This window comes from Oryctolagus cuniculus, chromosome 10 (assembly GCF_964237555.1).
Source record: "Oryctolagus cuniculus chromosome 10, mOryCun1.1, whole genome shotgun sequence".
Lineage (NCBI taxonomy): Eukaryota > Metazoa > Chordata > Mammalia > Lagomorpha > Leporidae > Oryctolagus > Oryctolagus cuniculus.
Genome location: NC_091441.1, coordinates 100,694,127 through 100,710,429, shown reverse-complemented (window position 1 = coordinate 100,710,429; position 16,303 = coordinate 100,694,127). Strand labels below are relative to the sequence as shown.

Below are 16,303 nucleotides of genomic sequence, written 5' to 3'. Positions count from 1 at the left end.
AAGCCATGGAGTCTTTCCCAGGAGCTTCCTTGGCACAGTGACCCTGTTTTTGGGTTTCTGTCCTCTTCACGCTACACATTTTCCAGACACATTATCTACCCAGGTAATTTCTCCCCAAGACCTTCCTGAGTGAAAACAAACAATAAATAACGCAACATTTTTCCTACTCCAAAGTCTGCGAAGTGAGAAGTCCACTTTACCTGCTGTGACTCCCACAGTGGCTCCGAGAAACTGGCTGGGCAGGACAGTTTGTCAATATTGAAACAGCAAGAGAGGCGGGGTTCTAAGTGTCCGGCCTTGAAAGCGCTTCCAAGTTAGGAAGTGTGGACGCAATTCAAGCCTGTCAGCTCCAAGTTTTGTTAACACCTGAATCTTTTGAGTTCAGATTTCAGCTTTCTGAGAGGGGTGTCCCCTGTCCATTTCCATCCTGAAATCTAGCTGTTCTTGCCAAACCCAAATTTACTATCTTAAAGAATGTCGTGCTCAGTGTTTGACTTGCTACCCTTTTATTCATAGGGTAATTATTAAAGTCACAGAAGCTTCAGGTTGTGTACAGTGCTGTGAATGATCACATCTGCATTCGCAGGGATTGTTTTATCAGTAGAACTGAATATTCACTGTACGCAAATGTTTACTTTAGAATTTTATTGTACTGACTCATAGACTCTTAAAGTGGAAAGCTGCCTAATACAGAATCTGCCAAGTTCAGTCTCGCTTAGCAGCGCTGAGGAATTCTGGCAGAGGGTGTTCATTCCCTTAAATGGTAGCCCTTACCACTGGAATTAAAATGCCTCAAAGTACCAACAAGGCAGAGGTATGAGAGAGAGAGAGAGAGAGAGAGGAGAGATCTTCCATCTTCCCATCTGCTGGCTCACTCCCCAGATGTCCACAACAACAAGGGCTGGGCCAGGCTGAAGCCAAGAGCCAGGAGCTCCATCAGGGTCTCCCACGTGGTTGACATCATCTGCTGCCCCGCCCCCCGCCCCCCAGGATGTCTATCAGCAGGAATCTGTAATTGAGAGTGGGGACTCCATCCTGGGCACTGTGCTATGGGATGCAGGTGTCCTAAGCAGCGGCTTAACCCACTGTGCCACAGTGGCCTCTCTTAAAGGGGAATTTCAGAGGTTGCTGGGCATCACTAATTCCTGGGCCAAGTCCTGAATGAATGGCTTCAACTGAAGACATGCCATCTAGTTCTGGGAAGTCAAGTGCACATTCTCAGAACTTCTGTGATAGAACACAATGTCTTCAACTCTTTCGTGTGTGTGTGTGTGTGTGTGTGTGTGTGTTTAAGGCAGAGTTGGGGTGGGGGGAGAGGGAGGGAAAGAGATTCACTTTTCCTGGTTCACTCCCCAAATGGTCAGAGTGAAGCCAGGAGCCAGGAGCTTCTTCCAGGTCTCCCACGTGGCTGTAGGGGCCCAAGGACTTGGACCATCTTCTGCCGCTTTTCCCAGGCACATCTCTCTCTCTCTCTCCCTTTCCTCTCTCTGTGTAATTCTGACTTGCAAATAAATAAATAAATCTTTAAAAATATATTGTTCTTTTCTTTTTTCTTTTATTTATTTATTTGACAGATAGAGCTAGACAGTGAGAGAGAGAGAGAGAGAAAGGTCTTCCTTCTGTTGGTTCACTCCCCAAATGGCCGCCACAGCCGGCGCTGTGCCGATCTGAAGCCAGGAGCCAGGTGCTTCTTCCTGGTCTCCCATGCGGGTGCAGGGCCCAAGTACTTGGACCATCCTCCACTGCCCTCCCGGGCCACAGCAGAGAGCTGAACTAGAAGAGGAGCAGCTGGGACTAGAACCCGGCGCCCATATGGGATGCCAGCGCCTTAAACGGAGGATTAACCAAGTGAGCCATGGCACCGGCCCTTTATTTATTTGAGAGGCAGAGTTACAGAGAGAAAGAGATTCTCTGCCTGCTGATTCACTCCCAAGATGGCTGCAATGGCCAGGGCTGGGCCAGACCAAAGCTAGCAGCCAGAGCTTCTTCTGGATCTCCCACATGGATGCAGGGACTCAAGCACTTGGGTCATCTTCTGCTGCTTTTCCAGGAACATTAGCAGGGAGCTGGATCGACGTAGAGCAGTCAGGACTCAAACCTGGAGGCTGGAGCTGCAGATGGTGGCTTAACCTGTTGCGCCACACACCTGGCCTGACTGAGGTAATTTTTGTTCATGGAAAGCAAATGAACCTTATTGGATACAAAATGGCAGTTCTCTAGAGCCGGTGTACCAGAGAAAGGATTAATCAGCTGTGGACATTGGCTGTTCTCACCCCAAGCTCCTGTAACGCCACTGCCACTTGGAGGCTGGTGAGTCTGATTCTTGTTCGAGCCCACCACCCACAACACTCGGGTGTCGCCAACTCCATCTGATGGTTACCTCTTCAAGTCTGGGAGGTGGGCAGTAGGGCGGTCAGCCTGCAGGCTCCCATGATGGTTCTTTGCTCCTCTACCTGGGACTGCCACAGCAGGACGTCAGAAATGTTCTCTGCTGAAATAGCCTCTCTGTGACTCCACACCTGTGGGATGGGGCGAGCAGGCCGCGGCACAACCACTGCGCCACAGCGCCGGCCCCATGTAGCTGGATCTTGGTAACGGTGCCCAATTCCTCTTCTGAAACGTGCTGGGACTTTTGTACATTCCTCCAACACCCCCACGTACTTTACTTACACTAGGCTGAACCCCGGTGTGTCCCTCAAAACCAAATAAGATCCTCTTAAGTTCCCCTCACAGCTTCCCTTTTGTCTTCCAATTAAACAGTGGAAAAAGTAGAAGCCAAGCAGCACGCAGAGTACTTGCCTGGAGCTCAGGTTAGAGGCATTTTTTGCATTGCTGCCTGACTGGTTTCCCATGTGAATGATAGACTCAAGGGGCTACTTGGTTTTTTTAAATTGTAAATAAATAAATAAATAACAAGGGCGGTGAAAAGAGAGTCAAAGAAAACTGGTGTTTGGTTAGTGCCTATCCTGACATGGTGTGGTATCATTAATCTTTCTATATATCATATGTTAAATACAGATACAATTCTGGGGCTGGCGCTGTGGTGTGGCGGTAAAGGTGCTGCCTGTACAGTGGAGGATGGCCCAAGTGCTTGGGCCCTGCACCCGCATGGGAGACCAGGAGGAAGCATCTGGCTCCTGGCTTCTGATTGGCACAGCACGCTGGCCATAGCAGCCATTTGAGGGGTGGACCAACGGAAGGAAGACCTTTCTCTGTGTCTTTCTCTCTCTCTCTCTCTCTCTAACTCTGCCTGTCCAAAAAAAAAAAAAAAAGGAAAAAAGGTGCTGCCTGTAGTGCTAGAATCCCACATGGGCGCTGCTTCGAGTCTCAGCTGCTCCACTTCTTATCCAGCTCTCTGCTATGGCTTGGGAAAGCAGTAGAAGATGGCTCAAGTCCTTGGGCCCCTGAACCCACGTGGGAGACCCAGAGGAAGCTGCTGGCTTCATATTGGTCCAGCTATGGCCTTTGCGGCCATCTGGGAGTGAAAAATGGAATGGAAGACCTCTGTGTCTCTCTTGTCTCCTCCTCTCTGTAACTCTCCCTTTCAAAAAAAAGATTTATTAATTTGAAAGGCAGAGTTACAGGGAGTCAGAAACAGAGAGAGGTCTTCCATCTGCTGGTTCACTTTCCAGATGGCCGCAGCTGTGCCGATCTGAAGCCAGGAGCTCCTTCTGGGTCTCTTACACGGGTGCAAAGGCCCAAGGACCTGAGCCATCCTCTACTGCCTTCCCAGGCCATAGCAGAGAGCTGAAGGGGAAGTAGAGCAGCCGGGACTTGAAGTGGCACCCATTTGGCAATTTTTAGGCCACCACAGTTTTTTTTCATTTTCATCCAGCTTAGAATAATTTCTTTCTTTTTTTTAAAAGGTTTATTTATTTATTCGAATGTCAGAGTTACACAGAGAGAGGAGAGGCAGAGAAAGAGAGCGCGAGAGAGAGGTCTTCCGATGGTTCACTTCTCAATTGGCCGCAACAGCTGGATCTGTGCAGGAGGCAGGAGCTTCTTCCAGGTCTCCCATGTGGGTGCAGGGGTCCAAGGACTTGGGCCATCATTTCATCTACTGCTTTCCCAGGCCATAGCAGAGAGCTGGATTGGAAGTGGAGCAGCCGGGTCTTGAACCAGCGCCCACATGGGATGCCAGTGCTTCAGGCCAGAGCATTAACCTGCTGTGCCACAGCACTGGCCCCAGCTTAGAATAATTTCGCATTTCTTTCTTTATTTCTTCTTCAACCTATGCATTTATTTTTTTACTTTTTCTTTAACCTGTATTTTATTTCACTTTTTGATTTCTAGTTTAAATCCAATCAGATTGGAAAATACACTGTACCCATCCAGATGAAACACCTGAAGCAACTGTAGATGGGATATTATAGTAAGCCAGGCATTAGAAAGAGACCCGTTCTCAGTTCAGTCACAAACCAGCCCCTTCTTTCAGGTTTTGTTCTGTGAGATGTGGAATGCTCTCCATGGAATGCTCTCCTGAATCACCCATCCGGTCACCTGTCAGCTGCCCACCTCGCTATGCCCTTCCGTCAACAACTAACTCAAAATCGTCGACACCCTGAAGGAGCTGATGAAGAAACAGAAATGTGAGGATTTAAACAATTACATCAGGAAACAAATATGTGTAAAGACAGAAATAAGAATTAAGAATTAAAAAACTATGAAAGGGGCTGGCGCTGTGGCTCACTCGGTTAATCGTCCACCTGTGGCGCCGGCATCCCATATGGGCGCCGGGTACTAGTCCTGGTTGCCCCTCTTCCAGTCCAGCTCTCTGCTGTGCCCTGGGAAAGCAGTGGAGGATGGCCCAGGTGCTTGGGCCCTGCACCCCATGGGAGACCAGGAGGAAGCACCTGGCTCCTGGCTTTGGATCGGCGTAGCTCCAGCCGTAGCTGCCATTTGCGGGGTGAACCAACGGAAGGAAGACCTTTCTCTCTGTCTCTCTCTCTCACCATCTGTAACTCTGCCTGTCAAGTAAATAAATAAAATCTAAAAAAAAAAATCTATCAAAAGTGATCATTTGAATCTAAATCCTCCAATCTTCTCTTGTCACTTGTCAGTTATGAACTGAAGAAAAGAAATGACAGCCCCTTGTCTACAATTCATTTAAAGGATAAAGTGCAAAGTTAAATCTGGTCTTGTTAACCCAGGAATACTTCTACCTTACTTAGAAATACTTATGATTTTTTGGGGCCGGCGCTGTGGCTCACTTGGTTAATCCTCCGCCTAAAGTGCCGGCATCCCATATGGGCGCCGGGTTCTAGTCCCGGTTGCTCCTCTTCCAGTCCAGCTCTGTGCTGTGGCCCAGGAGGGCAGTGGAGGATGGCCCAAGTGCTTGGGTCCCTGCACCCGCATGGGAGACCAAGTAGAAGCACCTGGCTCCTGGCTTCGGATTGGCGCAGTGCCGGCCGTAGTGTAGCGGCCATTTGGGGAGTGAACCAACAGAAAGAGGACCTTTATCTCTGTCTCTCTCACTGTCTATAACTCTACCTGTCAAATAAATTTAAAAATTTTTTAAATTTATTTATTTATTTATTTATTTTATTTTTTGACAGGCAGAGTGGACAGTGAGAGAGAGAGACAGAGAGAAAGGTCTTCCTTTGCCGTTGGTTCACCCTCCAATGGCCGCTGCGGCCAGCACATGGCGCTGATCGGATGGCAGGAGCCAGGTACTTCTCCTGGTCTCCCATGGGGTGCAGGGCCCAAGCACTTGGGCCATCCTCCACTGCACTCCCTGGCCACAGCAGAGAGCTGGCCTGGAAGAGGAGCAACCGGGACAGAATCCGGCGCCCCAACCGGGACTAGAACCCGGTGTGCCAGCGCCGCAAGGTGGAGGATTAGCCTAGTGAGCTGCAGCGCCGGCCCCAAATAAATTAAAAAAAAAAAAAAGAAATACTTATGATTTTTATAGCAACGTTATTTAAATCTAAATGCAATTTTAATAATTTTCAATTTAAATAAAGTTATCTGAATAAAAAAAAAGTTTTGTTTTTTTGTAAAAGTAAGAGTGTCACTTGATTATGTGTTTTTATTTTTTATTTTTTATTTTTTTATTACAATATTTAAGTTTTTATTTTATGTCCTTTAAGATACATTAAAAAAAAAACACATCAACTGCAAACATGAAGGGGAGAAGAAGCATGGCACCCAACCCGATTTCCACACGTCAGCGACGCTTCATTCCCTCTTTCGATAGAGTTTTAAGAAATGTCCTAATGACATGAGCCTCAAATATTCTCTAGGCATTTTCTTGGATGCTCATGACGTGGCACTGGTGATGTTGTAAACAGCAGAGAAACAGGGGCTGCCGAGTGACCGGGTGATGGGGCCAGGCCCGCCTTCCCACAGGACACACCCAATGGCGACGTCCGCCCTCACGCGACGTAGCTGTACTCATCTGCGGACGCCTGGCTGCGCTCGATGTACTGCTTGTCTATGAGGACCTCGATGCACTTCTTGATCATGCTGATGCTGGGATTGAACCTGGCTCTCGACTGGCTGATCACCTCTTGGATGAGGGCGTTGTGCCGAAGCACCTTCCGCGCTTTCATGATCCGAACTATAGCAGCCTGCAGATACATCTTCCGGTCTTCATCGACGGCACTTCTTGATTATGTGTTTTTATTAAAGTATTTCTTCCAGTAGAAAAAGTGTGGGGCCAGTGTTGTGGCCCAGCAAGTAGAAGCATCCCATATGGGTACTGGTTTGTATCTGGGCTGCTCCATTTCTGATCTAATTCCCTGCTAATGCACCTGCGAAAGCAGTCAAGATGGACCAAGTCCTGATGCTCCTGGTCCCTGGCTTCAACCTGACTCAGCCCTGGCCTTCAAAAAAATAAAACAACAGAAGTGTTTAGTTCACATTAGAGGCTAGATAATGAATAATGAAAAATGAAAATAATATCTAAAAAAGTATTTTAAAAATCGATGGTAGGACCCAGGGTAACAGCACTCAAATAACAGAAAAGGAGCTGAAAAAAAAAAAACAAGCAATAAAAATTATAGATATGGATATGAAACTGAAACACTGGAGACTAACAAAATAGGGATTCATCATCAAATGAAGGATTATGAAATGTTGAGGGCTAAAGTGATTGGCAGTAGATTATTTCAGAGAGAAAGCACAATTCGTGTAAAAGCCCAGCCCAGAAGAAGCTGGCATGAATTTATTGTTGTCCATATGGCCTCTGGACTTGGTTAAAGATTGAAGCAAGGGTCTCCCTAAAATCCATGTATACTGCTTTCCTCCAAAATTTGGCAGATTTCTTACACAAGTGGTGCAGAACTGGCCACTTTGATTTTGTTTTCTTTAGTTTCATTTATTTGAAAGGCAGAGTTACAAGAGGAAGGGAGAGACTTAGAAGATATCTCCCATCCACTGGTTCACATCCTAAATGGCTTAAAGTTGGGGCTGGGTTAGACTGAAGCATCTGGGTCTCCCATGTGGATGGCAGGGGCTCAAGCACTTGGGCCATCATCTGCTTCTTTCCCAGGTGCGTTAGCAGGGAGCTGGATTGCGAGTGGAGCAGCCAGGACTTGAACTGGTGTCATATGGGATGCCCCAGGTTGTGGCTTACCCCACTGCACCACAATGCTGGCCTTGGGCCATTTTGATCGATTCTGATACAGCATTTTTTTTTTTTTTTTTGACAGGCAGAGTGGACAGTGAGAGAGAGACAGAAAGGTCTTCCTTTTGCCGTTGGTTCACCCTCCAATGGCCGCCGCGGCCAGCGCGCTGCGGCCGGCGCGCTGCGGCCAGCGCACCGCGCTGATCTGATGGCAGGAGCCAGGAGCCAGGTGCTTTTCCTGGTCTCCCATGGGGTGCAGGGCCCAAGCACCTGGGCCATCCTCCACTGCACTCCCTGGCCACAGCAGAGAGCTGGCCTGGAAGAGGGGCAACCGGGACAGGATCCGATGCCCCGACTGGGACTAGAACCCAGTGTGCCGGCGCCGTTAGGCGGAGGATTAGCCTATTGAGCCGCGGCGCCGGCCCTGATACAGCATTTTTTATGTTTGATGACAAGGCCACACTTGGAGTGTGTGATGGGATTAGGATGATCAAGAAAAGGCTGAATGTGAGGGCCAAATGCTCAGCCTTCTGGCTCCGTGGAAACAATGGCAGTAGCTCTGACGCTCTCCGCCAGGGCTCAGTCTGCCTTCTTCTCTAAGAATTGCACAGCCAGTGGTTTCATGGCATTCAGCTCGGTGATAGAGTCGACTCCATGGTGGCCAGTGCCTTCTCAGGACACCAGCACTTTGCTGAATGAAGAGGATTCAGATGGGGTTGCAGGCCTGTTCACAGCGCCCACCTGAATCACATTCTCGTTTTTTAAAAAAATACATTCAGGTACATGTGGCCAGAGTCCATGTGAGGTTACTTTAGTGGTCTTATTACATTGTTCACATATCTGGAGGAGTGTGTGTTATTTATTTAGCAGATAAAAATGAGATTATGGATTTTTTAAAAGCTTTTTTTTTTTTTATTTGAGAGGTAGAGTTGCAGACAGAGAAAGAGGGAAAGATGGTAAGAAAGGTCTTTCATCCGCTGGTTCACTCCCCAAATGGCTGCAACAGCCAGAGCTGAGCCAATCTGAAGCCAGGAGCCAGGAGCTTTTTCCAGGTCTCCCACGCAGGTGCAGGTGCCCAAGCACCCGGGCCATCTTCTGTTTTCCCAGATCATAGCAGAGAGCTAGATCGGAAGAGGAGCAGCTAGGACTAGAACCGTTGCCCATATGGGATGCTGGGGCTGCAGGCTTAGCCCACTGTGCAACAGTGCCAGCCTCAAGAGTATGGATTTTTATCAGAGAGAAGAGGTAGACAAGTTCAGAAGACAAAGGCAGCTCCAAGGCCAACGGAGGGGAGGACTGTGACCAGGGCTTCGTGCAGTTCCAGGAAATGGCTCTTCCCCTCGCTGGTGAGTTTGGCTGTGTCTTCCTCAACATTGCGTCTTCCCTGACGTGCGCTAACACTCATCTGACCGACTGTGCTGCCAGGCCAGTGTGTGTGTGAGGGCACAGTCCGTGTGTGTGCGTGAGGAGCAGTTAGGCCTGGGGTATAACGTCAGCGGTCTTGGTTCCCATCTCCTTTGAGAGCTGTGGTTATCATCTGCAGTAGGAATGAAGTGCTGTAGGGGACGTCATGCAAGTTCCATAAAGAAGACTTAGCTAAGGTATTAATTATCATAAACAATTATCATCAATTACTAGTGCTTAATGGAAATGGCCAGAGACTGCGGGAAGTAACTAGAAATGAAACCTTCCAGCAATTTCCAGAGTGATGGGAAGCAGATCTCCTCAGATGCAGGAAATGAATGGAGAGAATCTAATTCCACTTTCCAGATGGAATTATGGTTGCATGGAGGGATGTTTCCCTTGCGAACCTTAGATACCAGGCATTTATGATACAAACAGTGAAATAGAAACTCAGGGGGAAAAATTAGCGTGTAATGGAGCTGTCAAGGAGATAGAAGTCAATAAGGGTAGGGACCTTTTTTTTTTCCCACCAATGCCATTTTCTTTAGAAAAAGTATTTACTTGAGAGACAGAGAAAGCTCCCGTCCCCTGGTTGACTCCTGACATGCCTGCAATGACTGGCACGGAGCCAGCCAAAGCTGGGAGCTGGGAACTCAATCCAGGCCCCTGTGTAGGTGGCAGGAACCCAGCTACCTGAGGCATCACCTGCTGCCTCCCAGGGTCTGCGTTAGCAGGAAGCCGGAGTCAGAGCGGGACATTGAATCCGGGAACGCTGACAGGGAAGGCAGGTGTCTTAGCAACCAGGCCAAACACCCAGCCCTCAGCGTCTTTTACACACCCATTTCCCTTGTAACTAAGTCCTGTCCTCAGTCTTCCTTCTCCCACAGGAGGTGAGGGTCTGTTTAGATGCTGGTATGAAGGAACTCTGGCTTTCACTGTTTGCCTATGTCCTCAGATCATGGTTGCCAAACACCCAACTCCAGAATGTTTTCAATCCTTCTTGCCCCATATATCTCAAGTACTAGAACTAAAGCATAAATTAGTGTTTCCCGTTCTGTCCCCAATGTGTCAGGTCTCTTTCCAGTATGACCAGCATGGCACTTATCACCAGCAAAACAGTCCTCATAATCTTGCCTGTTGATCCCTTACTATTCCAGTGATTGCTGGTAGATTATTTAGCTGATTGACAGTTGACCACTTACTATAGATTTGGTTTCCTCAAAGAAAACCCTGAGACAAAGACTTAAATGACATACTTTATTTGGAAGGTGATATCATGCAAGAAAAAGTGAAGTGGGGAGATGAGACAAGGAGGGTACCAAAACCATCCAAGGCAGCATTTGCGAGCAGGTTTCTACTGACTCCCACTGTGGGAAGTCTCTCTAAGAAATGGTGCGGAGCAAACTCAGAATCCTCTTACCTGAGTGTGAAGGCTACATTTACCCATCAACTCCCATGCCCTGTCGTGGGACTTTTATTCCCACAGCCTTGGTACCCGTCTGTGTTTGGCCAATGTATAAGGCTTAGGAAGAGAAGGTGCCCAGACCTGGGGTATACACAAATGACAGCCTGCTATGCAGCTTCCTGGCCTTACAGCCGCAGGTGAACTGCAAGCGAACAAAGGGAGAGTAAAGGCGACATCACTGTCTCTGATGTATAACTCAGTGCAATCTAGCGTACGAACCAGGGATTCTATTTCCAAAAGCGAGTGGGCCCTTCTCACCGTGCTCACTCCTGCAAACCCGTCATGGAACTCTGACTTCCTGTCTTTATCCAGGGTCTGTCTGTGGAGAGCCACACTGCCAGGATCACAGTCCCAGGGACCTCACCAGCTGGGAGTGGCACGAGATGCGACTGGACATGAGGTGCCTTGGTGATGGGGTGCACTGTGGGAAGGGGTCAGAGACCAGTGGAAGAGCAGAGCATTTGCTCACTTGCCCAGAATTGTGCAAAGTGACTGCATAAGGTCCTCTTTGCCCAGCTCAGGACACCAGCACCTCTGGGACTCAGTGCCATGCAGGGAGACCTGATCTACAGGCAGCTTAGAAAACTTTATGTAGCATCTGTGTGTGCACGTGCATGGAATGGGTCTTCAAAAAGTTCATGGAATATGCATATTCAGTGTGTTTATTTGAGGGGCAAAGAAACATGCTCACACAGCCCACAATGGCTGAGGCTAAGCCAGGCCAGACTTTGAAGTCAGAAGGGCATTCCATATTTTCCAAATGGTGTTAGCAATCAACTTGAGGCATCACCACTGCCTTCCATGGTCTCCATGAGCAGGAAGCTGGAGTCAGGAACCAGAGCCAGGAACCAAACTCAGATACTCTTATTCAGACAGCTTAGCTCCTACACTAAATTACGCTCCTCATGTTATTTTTGAGGTTTATTTATTTGAAAGGCAGAGTTAGAGGAGGAGGGGGAGGGAGAATATCTTCGATCTACTGGTTCACTCCACAAATGGCCACAACAGGGGCTGCGTCAGGCCAAAGCCAGAAACCAGGAGCTTCTTCCAGGTCTCCCACGTGGGTAGCAGGGGCCCAGGGACTTGGGTCATCAGCTGCTGCTTTCCTTGGTGCGTTAGCAGGGAGCTGGATTGGAAGTGGATCCGCTGGGTCCCCACTCTGTGCCCATATGGGGTGCTGGCATCACAGGCACAGGCTTAACCTGATATGCCACAATGCCGGCTCCCCAATATTTAAATTCTAGTTTTTCCTGAAGTCTACAGGGTCTTCTTGCTCACCCTGTGTAGTGTTTTTCTTTTGGACAAGGCAGTGATTTTGTTTCTTTTTCATTTCTTCGTTCCTTTCCCTTTTTTTAAAAAAAGGCAGTATACACTTATTTATATGCCACATGCTCACCCACTTAATGTGTATGAATCAATAGTTTTTAGTATGCCAGTGGAGTTCTATATCCATTGCCAAAATCCAGTTTGTGAACATTTCATCCTATGCCCTCCAGTAAAGCCTTGTCCTCGTGAACCCCTCCCATCCCCCTCCCATCTGTCAGTCCTAGGCCAGCTCTCTGCTTTCTCTCTGTGCATTTGGTGGTTGTGTGTGTGTGTGTGTGTGTGTGTGTGTATAACCTCAGCTCCCACGCTCTTGAGCAAACTGGCTGCTCAGTGTGGCTCCTCTCCCTCCATAGGCACCGTATCAGGCTCCCGGTGGTCCATGGCCTTAGTGCTGCCTGCCCTCTGGGGCTGTGTACTGGGGACCAACCTGCGCCCCATGTTTCCACTCCTCTGGGCCTTTGCACCTGTTCCTCCCTGTGCCTGGCAAAGCCCAACCACTGGCTTTTGTCACCACCTCCGAGGAGCCTACCCTGTCCCCTCCAGCCAGTCACCTCTGCGGGTTGCCCCTGCGGCCCAGCCCTGTGGGGTGCCGTGGTCTTTGGCGTCAGGGCAGCAGCCAGGGCTCTGAGCGTGGGTGGCTGGCAGACAAGCCCGTCTTTGGAGTCAGGAGTCTGGGTTTCCAGCCGGGGCTGCTCCCCAAGAGACGAGGGATCCGAGTCCCACGGCTTCACCCCTCTGAGCCCGTCTCATCTTTGAGTTGGGCCTCACGATGTCCGTACAGAACTCTGACGCTCCTTTAAGCTAAAGGCTGAGGGGGACCCGAGCTTGCCGAGCCCAGCACCTCCTTTGCTTTATTGAGGGAGGGAGGTGGGGCTGACAGAGCGAGGGAGCGGCCAGGAACCGTCGTCCTCCACACAAGAGGTGAGGGGTGCGCTAAGTTCGGGGTAAAGTCCTTAAGGAATGAATGAATGAGTGAATGAATTTAACCGGCTCCCAACCCTGGAGACTCCAACTTGACCTCGTCCCTCTTCCGCACAGCGGACGCAGGAAGTCCCGCCCCCGGCCGCCGCAGCCCCGCCCACCGCCTAACCGTTGCGTGGCCACCACGCGGCCGTTGCCTCCCTGGGTGGTCGCCGGCTGAGGCGGGCGGTGGCGCCGTGGTCCGAGCCCCCTGCCGTCGGGCACGGCCGCTCGCAGGGACTGCAGGCGCCTGGGGAACCGACCTGCAGCTGGGCCGCCCTGGCCGGTCAGCCCTTCTCGCCCTACCAGGCCTCCAGCTCGGCCTGGCTTCTCAGCGCCAGCCGGGTTCCGCCGCCTCTGACCGAGAGCCCAACACCCAGTGTCCACCCACGTCTTGCCTCGGGTCTCGCTCGTGCCTTGCCTTTCCCCAGACGGTGAAGGCCCGTGGAGGCGGCGCTGGCCGCTCGCGCACCCCTGAGCAGTGCCCGGGCATAGTCCCCCCACCCCTCCCCCTGCTGTGCTGCCCTGAACCGCGCTCACCTGGGGCAGGCACCCCAGGAAGGTGGACAGACTGACCCTGGGCTTGTGAGAGGAGGAGCAGCTGGGCTTGAGGGGGAGAAACGGGGGCCGCTCCGTAGGCTGACCCCTGCAGCCACCGCTCTCTCTGCCTCCTCCTCCTTTGGGTGCCTGAATCCACGAGCACCTACAGTGTGCCAGGCAGGGATCCATCCCGGGCATGGACGGGAGGGAGGAGGGTGGGCGTGCTGGGAGAGGCAGGGCCCCTCCTGGGAGCAGAGGGGTGACGGCCTTTGCTTTCTCCCAGCCAGGAGGGCCAGCAAGTGGGCGCCCTGCAGCAGGTCCCTGCTCACTGGGACAGGGAGGCCGAGGACCAGGCAGGCACAGAGCCCATCACCTCCATCTCAGCGCTCAGCAGTGCGACCTGACGGCCCGAGCCAGGACCCAGGAGTCGGCCGGAGCACCAGGGCAGCAGGAGTCCTCAGCAGAGCCTGCCCACACCTGCAGCTCCAGTGCCTGGCGTCTCCTGAGAGCCTCCCTGGCCTGCACAGGATCTGGGTAGGTGCCAGAGCCGAGCTCCAGCACCCTCTGCGAAACAGGGCCACACGCGTGACTTCTGGGGACTAGGCCTGGTGTGGCTCCCCCGACGCGGGCTGTTCCACGCTGGCCGGGAGCTGAGGTCAGGAAAGGAGCAGCCAGTGTAGGGGTGGGTGTGGGGCCGGCCCACTAGCACCCTTCAGGGCCGCTACCTGCTGCCGTCCGTTTTGGCCAAAACCAGTCACGCGGTTGAAAATTCAACACAGGGAAGTTTCCCTTCTGGCTTTGTTTCTGCTTCGCCTGTCCCACCCTGACGATTGATTTGAGCTTTTCCTTGTAGGTCTGTTTCTTCAGATACTGTGGAGGCTCCTGGTTAGGTTTCTACAGGGCCTCGTTGGGAATGGCTCCGTCTTCTTGGTGGCACGAACGTTGTCAGTGTGTGGTGACCTCCTCTAGCCATGATGCTGCTGCTTGTCTTGTTCCTCTTGATTGCAAGCAAAACAGCCTCGAAAAAGACATCTGGCCAAGGCCAATGAGAGCTCACTTGACCTCCTTTAACCCTCATTGCTCCTACAGCCAAGCCGAAGCCAGGAGCCAGGGGTTTCTTTCAGGTCTCCCACATGGGTGCAGGGCACTTGGGCCATCTTCTACTGCTTTCTCAGGCCATAGCAAAGAGCTGGATAGGAAGAAGAGCAGCTGGAACTCGAACCGGTGCCCATATGGGATTCTGGCGCCACAGGCAGAGGCTTAGCCCACCATGCTGTAGCACCAGCCCCATGACCACCTATTTTAACATCTTGCATTGGTTTGGTACATTTGTTACCATTAATGAGCCACTATGGTTATATATAGCATTGTTAACTAAAACGCATGGTTACATAGCATAGCCTGGTCTCGAGGTGCTGGTGGCTATGGGAGTGCTGGGCTCCATGAATCACAGGCGCACAGATTTAGACAAAAATCTATTTTTTTAAACAATGTTTGACATAGATGATTGTTAGTGAGATTCAGTTTTTTTTTTTTAAGATTTATTTAATTTAATTGAAAGAGTTACACAGAGAGAGAAGGAGAGGTAGAGAGAGAGAGAGGTCTTCCATCCAGTGATTAACTCCCCAATTGGCCTCAACAGCCAGAGTTGCGCCGATCCAAAGCCAGGAGCCAGGAGTTTCTTCTGGGTTTCCCATGTATCTACAGGAGCCCAAGGACTTGGGCCATCTTCTGATGCCTTCCTAGGCCATAGCAGAGAGCTGGATCAGAAGTGGAACAGCTGGGTCTCAAACCGGGGCCCATATGGGATGCCGGCTTTGCAGGCGGCTTTACCCGCTACGCCACAGTGCCAGCCCCCGACGAAATCTATTTTTAAGAAGCCTGTCTGCAGCCAGTGCTGCTGCTCAATAGACTGATTCTCCGCCTGCGGCGCCGGCACCCCGGGTTCTAGTCCCGGTTGGGGCACCGATTCTGTCCCGGTTGCTCCTCTTCCAGTCCAGCTGTCTGCTGTGGCCCGGGAGTGCAGTGGAGGATGGCCCAAGTGCTTGGGCCCTGCACCCTCATGGGAGACCAGGAGAAGCACCTGGCTCCTGCCATCGGATCGGCGCAGTGCACCGGTCGCAGCGCGCTGGCCGCGGCGGCCATTGAAGGGTGAACCAATGGCAAAGGAAGACCTTTCTCTCTGTCTCTCTCTCTCACTGTCCACTCTGCCTGTCAAAAAAAAAAAAAAAAAAAAAAAAAAAAAAAAAGAAGAAGAAGAAGAAGCAGCAGCAGCAGCTTGTCTGCGAGTATACTTCTGTTGCAACCATGTTGTCTTTATCCAGTCATCAGTTGGGGGACATCTAGGTTGACTCCAAGTCCTTGCTGCTGTGAATTGGGCTGCAGTGAAGGTGGGAGTGCGGGTTTCTCTTTGGATATAATCCCAGAGGTGGGATAGCCGGTCGTGTGGTACATCTTGGTTAAATGTTTTTTTGAGGAATCCCTATACTGTTTTCCATAACAGTTATACTAATTTGCATTCTCACCTAGTGTTTCAGTCTTCCTATTTCTACATATCCTCATGGGTATTTGTTCTCTTTTGATTTTTGGAAAATAGGTTTTCTTTTCTTCTTCTTCTTCTTCTTTTTTTTTTTTTTAGAGTTATTTATTGATTTGAAAGAGAGAGAGAGACAGAGACCTTCCATCCACTGGTTCACTCCCCATGTGGCTGTAACAGCCGGGGTTGAGCTAGACAGAAGTCAGGAGCTTCATCCCTATGTCTCCCAGGTTGGTAGCAGGGCCCCAAGCACTTGGGCCATCTTTCACTGCTTTTCCTAGGCCTTTAGTGGGGAGCTGGATTGGAAGAGGAGCAGCCAGGACACAAACTGGTGACCATAAGGTGTGCCAGCATCCCAGGCAGCTTCTTTACCCATGATAGCACAATGCTGGCCCCTAATAGGCTGTTTTTGTTTGTTTGTTTGTTTTTTAAAAGATTTATTTTTTTGAAAGAGAGAGAGGAGGAGACAGAGGTAGCTTCCATCTGCTGGTTCACTTCCCAGATC

General features: G+C 50.5%; 1 protein-coding gene and 1 long non-coding RNA gene across 13 annotated transcripts in view; both read left to right on the top strand.

Moving 5' to 3' along the window:
* Positions 1-10,992, top strand: part of LOC138844107 (uncharacterized) — a 42,205-nt gene extending 31,213 nt beyond the window's left edge. For 2 of the 4 annotated variants that reach the window (XR_011379558.1, XR_011379557.1), the window contains exons 3-5: positions 2,051-2,160; positions 8,675-8,913; positions 10,749-10,992. This is a non-coding gene — a long non-coding RNA (uncharacterized lncRNA). Of the gene's footprint in view, positions 1-2,050; positions 2,161-4,435; positions 5,444-8,674; positions 8,914-10,748 lie in introns of those variants that run through there. The other 2 variants (XR_011379560.1, XR_011379556.1) reach the window with 1 other exon arrangement.
* A 1,826-nt stretch (positions 10,993-12,818) lies between these two features.
* FBXW12 (F-box and WD repeat domain containing 12) overlaps positions 12,819-16,303 on the top strand; it is a 39,154-nt gene continuing 35,669 nt past the window's right edge. For 4 of the 9 annotated variants that reach the window (XM_070050854.1, XM_070050848.1, XM_070050853.1 and 1 more), the window contains exon 1: positions 12,820-13,796. The gene's annotated coding sequence lies outside the window, so the exon portion shown is untranslated. Of the gene's footprint in view, positions 13,797-15,900; positions 16,029-16,303 lie in introns of all 9 variants that reach the window. The other 5 variants (XM_070050851.1, XM_070050850.1, XM_070050849.1 and 2 more) reach the window with 5 other exon arrangements.